Source organism: Patella vulgata, chromosome 1, assembly GCF_932274485.2.
Source record: "Patella vulgata chromosome 1, xgPatVulg1.2, whole genome shotgun sequence".
Classification (NCBI taxonomy): Eukaryota; Metazoa; Mollusca; class Gastropoda; family Patellidae; genus Patella; species Patella vulgata.
Window position 1 is genome coordinate 70,044,661 of NC_065879.2, and position 13,521 is coordinate 70,058,181.

The 13,521-nt window shown below is 32.6% G+C and overlaps 1 protein-coding gene across 2 annotated transcripts in view; it reads right to left on the bottom strand.

Annotated features, from left to right (window-relative positions):
* The window catches only part of LOC126808768 (rho GTPase-activating protein 18), a 36,235-nt gene extending 24,686 nt beyond the window's left edge, over positions 1–11,549 (bottom strand). The window contains exon 1 of one of the 2 annotated variants that reach the window (XM_050533713.2): positions 11,288–11,549. The gene's annotated coding sequence lies outside the window, so the exon portion shown is untranslated. Of the gene's footprint in view, positions 1–894; positions 1,182–11,287 lie in introns of those variants that run through there. The other variant, XM_050533716.2, reaches the window with a different exon arrangement.
* Between the last annotated feature and the right edge of the window lie 1,972 nt (positions 11,550–13,521).

Genomic DNA, 13,521 nt, shown 5'->3' on the forward strand with positions numbered 1-13,521 from the left:
AGAATATCCCATCACTGTCACCACTGTTATGTTCTTTGAACACTAATCATGGTATTAATTAATGTGGTAATGAGCAATTCCCAGAAACTGGGATAATGAAATGTATGTCCCTGATCGACTTCCTGGGACCTGGGTAATGAAATGTATGTCGTCAACAAGCAACTTCCAGAGACCAGGGAAGTGATATGTATGACATTATATTAATATTACTTTAATTACATTATTAGTCCTTGCAATGGCAATTCAACTAGCTATAATTATTGCCCTATTGTTGAAATGAGACAAATGTAATATGTGAGTGTGATCTAAATATTTGCATGCTTAATGAGGATTGTCAGAGAAGTGTCAAAAGACCTTCTAAATATTTGCAGAGAGTGACCCATCAACCTCATTCCAACTTACACCAAAACAAACATTGCCTTTACCTTAACCCCTGCTTCTTACAACAAAGACATCCTTCCACAAAACTTTTTACTGCCCTATATTTTTTTTTAACAAACCACTTTGACACATTTATTTTTAAACTTTTAATTCTTTGTCAAATATTTATTTATGGTAATTTTAATGAATCTGGTTTTTGTTTACGGCAGTTATTTTTGTGTGGTGAACAAGGACATGTTGAATAATCTTCCCATTTAATGAAACCATATTCAGATTACACTTCGTAAAATAAACCTCACAAAATTCATAATTTTATTCACTTTCTAAATGCTTCAGCTCAGCAAGTGAACTTACTTTTTATCTTTCTAAGACCTACACTTTTTCTAAAAGTAATAATAAATAAGAACGATTCAGATGATATGGCTTAGATTATTTAATATAATTTTGATGCATGTATTAATTTCAATTTCAAGTAAAATACAGGTTATACTGAAAATGATACTAATTACTAACCTACATTGGGTCCTACCAAAAGGAGTAAGCTGCATGCTGCACAGCCTTTTCTCTGGGTTTTCTCAAATTATTAAACAGCCTTTCGAAATCAAATTAATTAATTACAAAATGATCTAGTTATATTATCCCAATTTGCTCTTGAATGGAAAATGCAGAAACCATCATCAATTACATGTATAGACATCCTGGTGTAAATCTGATAAAATCATTGACTAACATAAAGAGATAATGGCAGTTTGCCAATATTAAAGAGAATGTTCCTAGTTTATTTAACAACTATGTTTAGATTTGATTTGTGGTATTCCATCCAAATGTAAATAAGGACAATATCCCCAACACTCCCTACAGTCAGTAGTTATTATAAAAGTTAAAGGAGTTTCCCCAGGTATGTTTTAACAAATCAAAAGGGTTATTCTATGTGAATGGGTCATAGAAATCTTAGTCCTTTGGTTGTACAACATCTTATGTCGTGTGCTAGTCCCCAAATTCCATGCTCTTCTAAAGTGCCTTGATAGCCATATCTAACCTTGCACAAGGATAGTGGTAAGTCACTAAAACAATAAAGACTGGAATTACTTAAGGTGCATTAGGCAAATCAAGAAAGCACTTCTAAATGACTATATATTTTGAGCTCACACTGCTCATCCTTAGTGAATATATGTGGATTGTGTTATATATTTACATGTTTAACTTTTCATTTTTAAAACCTAAATAAGTCACTTAAACATACATTATGCAAGAGCTAAATCTGCCCATTGCAGGTCTTCCTTTAAGCCTTAAATGTTTTCTAAATTATTAATTAGACATTAATTAACTTATCCAGGCCATAATCAACTCTCGATGGCATCGGATTTCTCCGATATTAAATAGATTAGAACAGTTAAGCCATATTTTGATTTAAGCTAAAAATGGAGGAGCGAGACATAGCTTCGAACAACCAGTGCGGTGGTTGAAATTATTGCACACGTCTTGTCAAACTTTCAAAGGCTAGTATCTACGCTCGCAATAGAGTAATTTGAATGAAATTTTCAAATTATTCATTTTACATTATCTATTTTCGAACTATTATAGCAAGAATGACTAGCTCTTTATCTAAATCTTACATGATGTATCTTTAAACAGGCATTATGCAAAAGCTAAATCTGCCTATTGCAGGTCTTGAATGTTATATATATTATTAATTAGACCATAATCAACTCTCAATGCCATCTGATGCCAATACAGTGTATTTTGAATACATTTTGTGGATTATGAAATAAATTTAAAAATGCATAATCAAGACTGTGTTTATTATCGTAACAATGGTAGGAATGATGATCGAGGCAACATATTCCCTTTTCACAATATATATTTTAACTATTATAGCGAGACGAGAACTGTCAGCTCTTTGTCTAATCTTAACTAATGCCCCTTTAAAAAGAATTGTTTAAATCAATTCAAATATAACAAAATCGTCTCTATATTGTGTTGAATGAATCTCATCAACACCTACCTACGTACACTCTACTCAAGATCTTTATACTATAGAAGAGGCTGTGGAACAACTCACTTGTATTATGTATTGAATAACTCAGTGGGTCGTCTTTGTTGATATATTAATACATCAAATAGATCGACAAGAACCCTGTATTTACCTTCGGGTTTGGTCCCTTTAAAACAAACCAATCCACTTTTCCTCTCATGTCAAGTGACCTTATCTATCGTCTTTGGCCAAGTGCTAGGTTAAATACCTGAACAAGATGTCAGTGGCTAGGAGTAATGGCCCTTTCCCCAAAATCTAAAGAGGTTGAAATTCATGATGGTCAAAAGCAGGATTGTTGGATGGGGTTATGAGGGTGGTACTGGTAGGGAATAGCTAAATACCTACCCAAACAGAATAAGCCACTTTTAAGGAAGTTACACTGCAAATAGTCTCTGTTACACAAATAAAACTTCAATTCTATCCAGCATCCCTGCATATTATAATTTTCAATTATAGACTTTGGCTGGACTGAGGGCTACAATACATGAATCTTTTATTTCAAATCAAAATTTTATCAGATATTACATTAAATACTTCGCCAGGGTAGCTGTGGGTTCATTCAATTTTTGAACAGCAGATCTTAATTGACACTGATAATGATAAAGATTACTACATTTAAAACAAAGATGGAAATGATGACAATTTGATGACCTTTCTTTCCGGGGTGGACAGGACTCTATTTCACATTCACAATGTCACTTTGTCACAAGTCAAAAGTGATGGCATACAAAGGTCAATCAGATTTTAATAATACATCATTCAATGGACAGTACTAAACAAAAACAATAAAAAGATAGGAATCTTTTATCTGAAAGTTATCTTGTCTAGATCTACAGTTGTATGGTTTTATATTAATACAGATACATGTAGGTGTACTTTGGGCTTAGACCAGTTGTCTAACTTTTACTTTTTACCTAGCATTCTAATACTTTAATTGTTCCAACACACGTAGGTTGAAAATAAATACATATAACCAAGGTACCATAGATAATTGTGTAATTCTAAAATATCAAAATACACAAAAACATCATATTCATCATTAGATGCATTATGCGAGAGCTACATCTGTCCATTGCAGGTCTCTTTTCTGGCTTCAAATGTCATATAAACTATTATTTTATTCACATGACAAGCCCATAATAAACTCTTCAGGCCATCAAGATATTGAATGAATTAGATCACACACACTATTTAATAATTTTACATTAAAATAAATAATCAAGACTTTTATCATCGTAGAAATAGTACTTGATGATCCAAACCATTTACATCTACTTCAAAGTTCAAACCCTCACCATGGGTTCACGGTGGCTAAGTGGGTAAGATGCTGGCTCGCTAGTCTGGAGATCTGGTGTTTGATCCCTGCATTGGCCAAGAAAGTCCAGTTCGGAGCAGAACAGTAGGACGTTTAACCCCATTTCATTTCATTTCAAACCCTCATACATATAACTTCAATCAGAATAAAGTAATTTCACCGAAATTTTCAATATCATGTTTCATTGTACCGGTATATTTTTTAGCAAGAACCAGCCCTTTATCTTACATAATTCATCTTTAAAGATACATTATGGGAGATAAGATAAAGAGATGGCAGTTCTCGCTATAATAGTTAAAAACTAGATAGTGTAAAGGTAATTTGCTGAAAATTTCAGTCAAATTGATCCACTATGAGCCGAGAAAGAAGTGGGTGAAATTTTTGCAGTCTCGGTCATCATTACTAAAATCATGAATATAAACAGCATAGTCTCGATTATCCACTTTTTTTGATTTAATTATCAATAGCCGTTAGCGGGATATAGGAATCTAATCCAGCCAACATCGAAGGCTAGCCTTGACATCAAGAGTTTATTATGGTCTGGATAAGTTAATTAATGTCTAATTGATAATTTAGATAACATTTCAGGCCTAAAGAAAGACTTGTAATAAGCAGATTTTGCTCTTGCATAATGCATGTTTAACTTTTGATTGTGAGAAAATCAAAATCATTACAGTATGAAATTAAAGAGTGCTGTGTATATGCCACAGTACCTTTATCAATCAACTGATCATGTTTACATACATGCATCTGCTTTGAAACCATTGAATGATTAAAGTAAAAAGCAACTTGTAATATCATTTTGTAAGCTTATGCATATTTATGCAGTTAGAAAATGTGTACTTTTAGGCAAGAACTTCACCCAATTATCATGATGAATACATTTAATTTAAAAATTGAGCAGTCTTAAAAATCCTAAGAAACAGAGCGTAAAATACAATTATACATAGTTTCTTTACTTTTATTTTCTTTCTACAGTACACTTCAGGCGGAAGTATGAAAATAGTCCTTGTGGGCGTTTTTTCCGCTCAAAAATCGCGGTGTTTTACCCATATACACTCCGCGGAATTAGAGACGGTCTGGGCGGAAAAAAGCCCGCGAAAATATAAAATTCGCGGTGGATTATCGCCCGCGAAAATATTAAATTCGCGGCGGATTATAGTCGGTGGAAATATCAAATTCGCGGCGGATTATAGTCCATAGTGATTTGAAATAGTCAGAGTAATTTAGTCCATATTGCCACAACGTTATTAGAAAGAAAAAAATATTTAATGGAACGATATCACGAGTATATTAGTCGTTTTAGTTCACCGGTAATTCATAGATATTCATAATACTCTTTTCAAATTCCGTTTTGATTATTAACTAAAGTGTACCAATGTATTATTGTATTCATATCCTAAAATGTCCGTTATGTTCTATTCATTTATAATGTACATCTACATCGGTATTTAATTCGTGAATCACACCATAAAGCACAGACACATAGCAATTTTATATGTCATTAGTTGATCCGACAAGCAGACAATGAAACCATGTTTCGTGAATTCTGATAACAATGTCTGAAAATGAACGACAATAAACATATATAGAAGGCAGCGATTTGCACGTGGGTGTTTTAAAATATGCTGTTTTTTTATATACTGATTGATTATCCGTTTTAATTATGAACAACAATTTAACGATATTCGTAGAAATAAACGAATTAGCATAAATTGCTAGGAAGGAATATTTTCTCCTTTAACGGTAATTCAATTAAAATGACGATTCGGCTCCCAACGTTCAATATATACATGTACTTTATGTCCCCAAAATTAAAAGTCATATTGGATAGAAGCTGGAAGATTGTTTACTTATTTCAGTTTCGTATTTGACTTTACAGATTCCCCATTCCCCACACTGCAAAACAGATCAACACGTCAAATCGTTTCAGTTACAGGTATAAGGCTTAAAAATATCATGTCTTAAATAGCCCCTTCAAATATTTCTTTTTATACTTTAACTTATAAATGCAACACACAAACTGCTTACCGTATTTATACAGTTGACGATAAATATCCTAAATAATAATCCGGTTCGGTTTCTTTCCAATAATTATCAATGAACATATCGAAGAACCTTTAATAAAACACCTAACAACCAGATCTTATGACTGGGATCTTGTCCGGACAGAACTTAGATTAATAGTAACTGATCAAAGAGTGAACATCAAACAGAACAAAGGAAATTGCCTCACAAAAAAGCATGCGTTAGTTATAAGGGATGATTTGTGTGCCAAATTAAAAATATTATCACCGACAGGGGTTCACTAGTCCGCCGCTATAAGAAATACTATAATGTGGGTATCAATAAACCTAACCCTAACTCAACCCTAATGATAGATATCGGTGGACTAATGAACCCTAACCCAACCCTAACCCTAAATAAAGATATCGGAACCCTAACCTAACCCTAATTCATCGTAGCCTGTTAGTAATTTAGCCGTGACAACCGCACCTATTTAGTGTGAAAATCCAGTTTGTTGGCGCCCCAATTGTAATTATTCTTTATTAATGAAGTCAACTATTTTGGGTAATGATTACTTACTGACAATTCAGAATTAAAGTATTGTCTACAAGACTACGACATGGTAACAATTTGTTGTTAAAGGGGCTTCTATTATAGTCAATTATCAATTCCCTTTTGATGACACGTGCGAATTCACATAATTTGGAAACTTGATTGACAGTATGCATTGACTCAGACTCTTTGGTGCCGAAATGAATAGGTCATCATGGTATTATGTACATGTTTGCGTCAAGGTTGACGTTGACTTCTGGCGAGGTGTGCATTTAATTCATTTGTGATTTAAATCCGAAGATATAATACTTCAGGTGTGATTTACCGATTTACAATGCATTGTGAAACTTATTTGTCAGAATGGGAATGGATATTTTAATGGACAAAATCTTTCGCCCACGGTAAGACCAACATCTATGTGTATAAATTTTGAATGTCTTAAAAATGTCGAACATATTGATGAAGTAATGAATCGTACAGCCATAACTCTGTTTATTATATTATATAAAAGCCTGCCAATTTTTGATATTTGTTATATTTTCAATGTAAGACAGCAAAATCTGCGTGTCTAACCGTGTTAAATTAACAATCTTTTTTTGCATGCCGTATTAGCTGATATTCGACTACGATATGATGACTGCGGTGCAATTGCACTATAAATAAACCTAGCTATTTTAAAACATTTACATGTACGGATGTGCTGACTGTACATGCATGGAAAGTCCGACTTAAAGGGGCACGGTGCGATATAAGGGATGGTTTTTGTGCCAAATTAAAAAAAATATCACCACCGGTTCAACGAATGATTTTAACAGAATATGTCACCTGCGAATATGATGATTAAGTATTCTTTTCACACGGCGCATACGCTAACCTTTAAGTCTGTACCGATTCAAAAATTGAATTATCTTTTATATCCACATTTTTAAATCCCGAGTTTTATCGTAAATAAAATTAATAGAAAGTATTGTTTACAAGAATACGACATGGTAACAATTTGTTGTTAAAGGGGCTTCTATTTTAGTCAATTATCAATTCCTTTTGATGACACGTGTGAATTCACGTAATTAATTAGGAATCTTGACTGACAGTATGCATTGACCCAGACTCTTTGGTGCCGAAATCAAGGTATTATCCGACTGATACATGTGTTCAGCAAGGTTGACGGTGACTTCTGGCTATGTGTGGTTGAAAACAGGAGATGAAGGCATATATTACTTGTTCGGGTGTGATTTATCAATTTAAAATGCATTGTGTGACATATTTGTCCGAATGGAAATGGCTATTTCGATGGACAAAACTTTCGCTAACGGTAAGACCAGCATCTATGTGTGTAAACTTTGAAATTTTCGTAATTTGAATGAGTTTGAAATAGAAGATCGATGCAAGTCTTAAAAATGTCGAACATATTGATGAAGTAATGTACGGTGCAGCCATAATTCTGTTAATTTTATTATTTAAAAGCCTGTTTGATTTTTGTTATCTTTCAATATAAGCCAGTAAAATCTGCGTGTCTAACCGTGTTAAATTAACAATCTTTCTTTTGGCATGCCGATATTCGACTACGATATCACTGCCGTTGAATCGCACGATAAATAAACCCATTTCAAACCAGCTATGGATGTGCCGACTGTACATGCGTGGAAAGTCCGACTTTTTAAAATTTCGCGGTGGGCGGCGGTTTAAAATAATCGCGGAGGTCGGCGGTTTATTTAAATTCGCGGAGGAATTTTAGAGCGGAATTTTGAGCGTGGCCAGAGCGGATTGATTGACTGACGTCCGCGATTTTTCATTTCCGCCCAGGTCGGACCTCGGGGAAATTTAGAACTTCCGCTTGAAGTGTACTGTATGTCATTACCTTTTATAGTCCATGTGTTGTGTAATCTATATTGATACAGTAATACATGTAAAAGTTCTAACTTGCTTCTGTACATTACATGTGACCTTCCAATATAAATGTGAGAATGAAATGATGTTTGATGGTACATGTACGGGTATGTCAGCACCAACAGGCTATATTGCATCCAACAACATACAGTGATTAACAGAAGAAAACTGAATATTACAATATAAGCTTATATTATAATCACAATTACCTTAAGCTTTTTGTTCCAGTATCTAAATCACAGTCTGAATATAACAAAATTAAAAACTAGGATATAACACACTTAAGTACCGGGTATTTAAAAAAAATAAAAATTACAATCTGGTTAAAATATATAGTAAAATTTGTCTCCTTTAAGAGTTCAATTTTTTTTTATTGAACCCTTGTTGGGCAAATAAATGATTCCACATCAACTGACAATATTGTTTTGATCTAATATCCTTTAGAAGAATGTGCTTACGTATGTAACTGCAAGTGCTCACAGGTCATCTGAGGTTCTCAGTTCTAGATGAATGAGTTTTAAACAAAGTCTGACCAATGTGAAAAGGACACAAAACCACCCGTTGGAATAAATGAGAGAAGTGGTATTAGACCTTAAAGACTGAACAAGTAAGCATTCCTTATTCTTCACAACTCTAATCACTAATAGGTACTGTAATCAGAGAGATAAATAAAATAATCTCTAAAACATCTTGCTCCTAGCATACCCTACCTAAAACTAGAAACCAAACTTACTGGTAACAACCTATGTTTACTACATTTGTCTATACATATTCACTTTCAATCCAACATTATCATTTCTCTCAAAAAATGGAATAAATCTGGTTAAGTACTACAGTACATGTAGTAGACACCAAATTTATAAGAAGTCAATTTTTTTTTTGTCAATTACACAATCTTAAGACAAATTTTTATTATGCTGTGTGGGAAGTTTTCAATTATTTTTACAAAATAAAGATTAACAGTTTTAGAGTAAAATCAAATTTGTAGTCCATGTTATGCAAACAAGAACATCACCTTATATGGTATTTGAATTAATATTCTATCAAGTCCTTATAAAGATGTTTCTGTCATCTGTACGAGCCTCTATCCTTATAAATTATTAACTGAAAGTATGATGTTTGTAATGCCCAAGAAAATAAATTTACAGACTCAAATTAACTAAGAAACCCACAAAATCAAAGAGTCAAAAGAATAGATTTTCTGGGCAAGCTGACCACTAGCAAAAGACAGATTCTATTTTCTACTACACGCTATATAAGGCCCTATATAAACGGACAGATATTACATGGAAGATCAATGATTATGTTTCTATCACTGTCATGAATCATTATTATTAGAATAGTTGTTAGCAATAACAAATTAATTGATTGATATGGACTGATTTGTCATTACTTACACATGCCGACTACATGTCACAGCACTCACAATGATGTAATATTAAAACAAGTTTTTGATTGGCACTAAAATAATGACAATGAATTTAAAATAATGATTCTGGTTAAAAATGTAATTGGCTATTTCACAGAATGTTGTATGTATGTGTTGATTTATTTTGTGGGATGACAATCATCTTCATTGGAAATTTCATACAGGGAAATACATAGCAGAATAAAATACGAAAACACAATATAGTACTTATCATGTGTGATGGATAAAAACATGTAAATTATTAAATTTAGCATGTCGTCGGTCGGGAGTCAAAAGGTTGTATCTGGATTTTGCGAAATTGTCCAGGAGAGCCAAAAATAGCACAGAGGTTAAGAATCAAAATGTCTTATAAAACCGTCATGCCAAAATGTTGTATGTAAAATGTTGTATTTCTGAAGCTTTTCTCAAATATTATGTACAAAATGTATGTGTAGCCTTTAAAACAGTATGTAACTATCCGCACATATCAAGCTCAACATCTAGTGCAGAAATAAGGAGTGAAAACTAGTTATTTGCAATTTTATACAGTAAAGATGTATCTCAGGAAAATATTCACCTTTACCTGCTTCATTTTCAAAGATTTCACACAGTATAATAGAGGCTCAACAATAATTTTAATAATACATATTTAAACATAAAACAATACTGGCTATATTTCGTTTGATTGTAATGATTTGCTTAGATACACAGTTGATTTTTTTCAAGAAAATACAACATTTTCACTCTTAATAATTTTTTTTTTGGAACACAACACAACATAATATATGACATTTTGAAACAGTATCTATAAAACCTCTTTTTATTGGCTTAGAAATACAACAACCAGATGAAAAGATGTGCAAGAAAATTCTCATTCTGAAGAAGCAAAAAAGTGAATTTCGCAAAATATGCCAGATACGACCTTTTGACTCCTCAATGATGATGTGTTGATATTTTAACAGTACCATAATAATAGTTAAAAAAGTGGTAGGCTACATGGGCCTACTAAAGTATGATTGATATTACAGTGCATTTGATTAGAATACAACTACATGGCTAATATTAAAATACAACAACATTTTGTTGTGGAATATACAGCTGAGATAAAAGTACTACTTATAGTTGGAACCACCTATTTTTTAAAGTTTTCTGGGGGAGAATAGTACTAGAATTAGTACGGCTGAGATATAAGTATACCACGGGTGATGGGTAAAAACGTGTTACAAGAGAATACTAAGCTGATATAACAGTACAAATTGTAAGGGATAAAGACATGGTATATAAATTATTATATGATATTATGCCATACTCATAGTCAATGTGGTTCATATTTAACATTAGCCAAGTCCTATAGTTTTAAAGACAGTATTGACATTAAATAATAGAATTTGTGTTCCACTGTCAGAGAGGCACTTGGAGGGATTAAGGGAAGTTTTATTTTTAATGAGTCAAGTGGCTGTGTATGCCCTAAATCAAAGTCTAAGAGATTATTGTAATTTGTACGGCAACGGTGCTGCCATGTTTATGTTATGTACTGTAGTAATGCCCCTAATGTAAAAACAAAATTCCTCAAAACAAAAGCAGACGATTCTCTGTTGTTTAAGTTCACGGATCCTCTTACATACTTTACGATTACCAATTATTTAAATTTTAAAAATAATGATTTAAATTTGAGAAGAAGAAAAACGATTTGTGTGCTCACCTTCGTTCGGAATTTTCACACCTGTCACAAACAGCTCTTCTTTTAGAGAAAGATAAAAAAAATCAGAACGTAAAAATGACACTTGCTATGCTTGTCTCACAAATTGATATGAAAGATGAACTTATCCACAATTATCTTCTTGTTAACGTTTAAATAAATATGTCAAGCAGAAGTACATGTATCAGATGAAAACAATCATTAATGTTTTACATGTTTTGGATGACCATTCCAACTTCAAACGACTTGATTTTTTCTTCATCAAACTGACTGAAAGGTTACTTCCGCTTTGACAGTTCGCGCAGACGTCGCCTTTGATGATTTCCCGTTGTCTTGTTCACCCAGACAGGTTGACAGATATTTCGCGAGCCGCATTTAAAAATTCATTTTATTTCATCTGGTAGGATATTAAAATGAATAAAACATTACAATGCATTTTATATAGTGGTGCATCAATCAATTTGGAGTATATTTAATTATCATAATTCAAATGAAATTGATAGATGATCATTTAATATAATATAACTGTCCAATAGAAAACAAAATAGAAATAATAGCCTACAATAGTTAGTACAAAATGTGTAATTTTTCTGCTGATTGCATAGCTTAGGTAAATATAAAAAATAATTGAAAAAAAACCAACAGAGATTAGGGAAATATTCTTCTACGAACGAGTACAGCGAAAGGATCAATATCTATTTGCACAATAGGCCTACTGAAAGAGATATAAATAAATAATATTTATAAAACTAAGAGCCCATTATCTTTACTGTAACTATTGGGTAATGAACATCACATATCTGGTGATATATTTGAGCAATAGCGTGAACATGTTTGCCAGGGTAACGACACTATCGCAAAAATTTACTTGAATTTCTACCCACTGTATCTTTTCTTACAGCTTCAACTTTTTATTTGCATATTACGTCCATTAAGAACAGTATACAAAACATACAGATACATCAATAGCATATACAAAAATATATTTGACATGGAATAATTTATTGGGATAACATGATGCATGACAATTGGTAGTTGGTTTTCGTCAAAATGCAACATTTAGACCTACGACCTTCATAAAAGGGAAATAGTCGGTAAACTATATGAAAAACAATCAATTTCTATCTCGACAGTGAAATTGTCGGGGTACGACCCGAGAAAGGAAAACGAGATAACTTAAAGGATTTTAAAAAGTTCCTTCTAACAATAACTCACTTCATTCTAATAACTCAATATCGATGGCCTAACTTAATTTATGTCAGGGCAATTTAAAGTTTACACTAGTTTCCATTGATTTCACATCGCCATCTGTATCTGTTAGCCAGATATAGTAGGCCTACCTGGTAATAATATTGTCCTGTTCTTTTCACCTTATGGTATTTTTATACTCGGAATATGTGCTTACCTAACAGCGACCTTTACATTAAAATAGCACACATTTTTTTATATTTGAAATAGGCCTACATGGAAACGATCTGGTTGGTTTTGCTTTTTATGATTCGATAAATGAATGTTAGATTTTCAATCAGGTTAATTAGAATAGTGTCATTGGTTTTAATTATTGATGAGTATGAGTGAACAGAAATTATCACAAAGATACAGAGACTTGATAATCAAGCCAAAATATCAATTAATTGCATGTTTGGCCTTCTAACGATGATGATAATAAAGGGCGTGTCGTGTTATCAAATTAATCATCTTCAGATTCTATTCGTAAACATGATACATTAGAAATAGAACATACAATACTTATTAAAGGTCAGAGATGGAAAACATTGACATTGCGGAAAACTATGCCCGATATTCTTTAAACCATTACTTAGGCTATTACATTTTTATATTCCACATTTTGATTTGAACGTATTATTATATCGTCACCCCTGTCCATCTGTTCACATTTTTTTGTGGACCCTCTAAAAGTCACAATTTTTATTCGATTTTAAATATTTTCGATATTGGTGGCAATCTGACAGTAGGCCTAATTATTGCGGTACATCGAATTACCCAATAACACCCAATAACTCCCAAATAACACCCAATAACTCCAAAATGCACGTAACATCTTAAAGTTAATTTTATACTATTAGAAATTATTAGACATACGCAACTCAGTCTACTGAAACAACTTTCATTTATCAGCAAATATTGACAATAAAGTAAATCGAGCGTTGTTTTTATCAAAATTGATACAGACATTCATAATTACGGTATATTACTCCTGTACAACTCGGATCAGG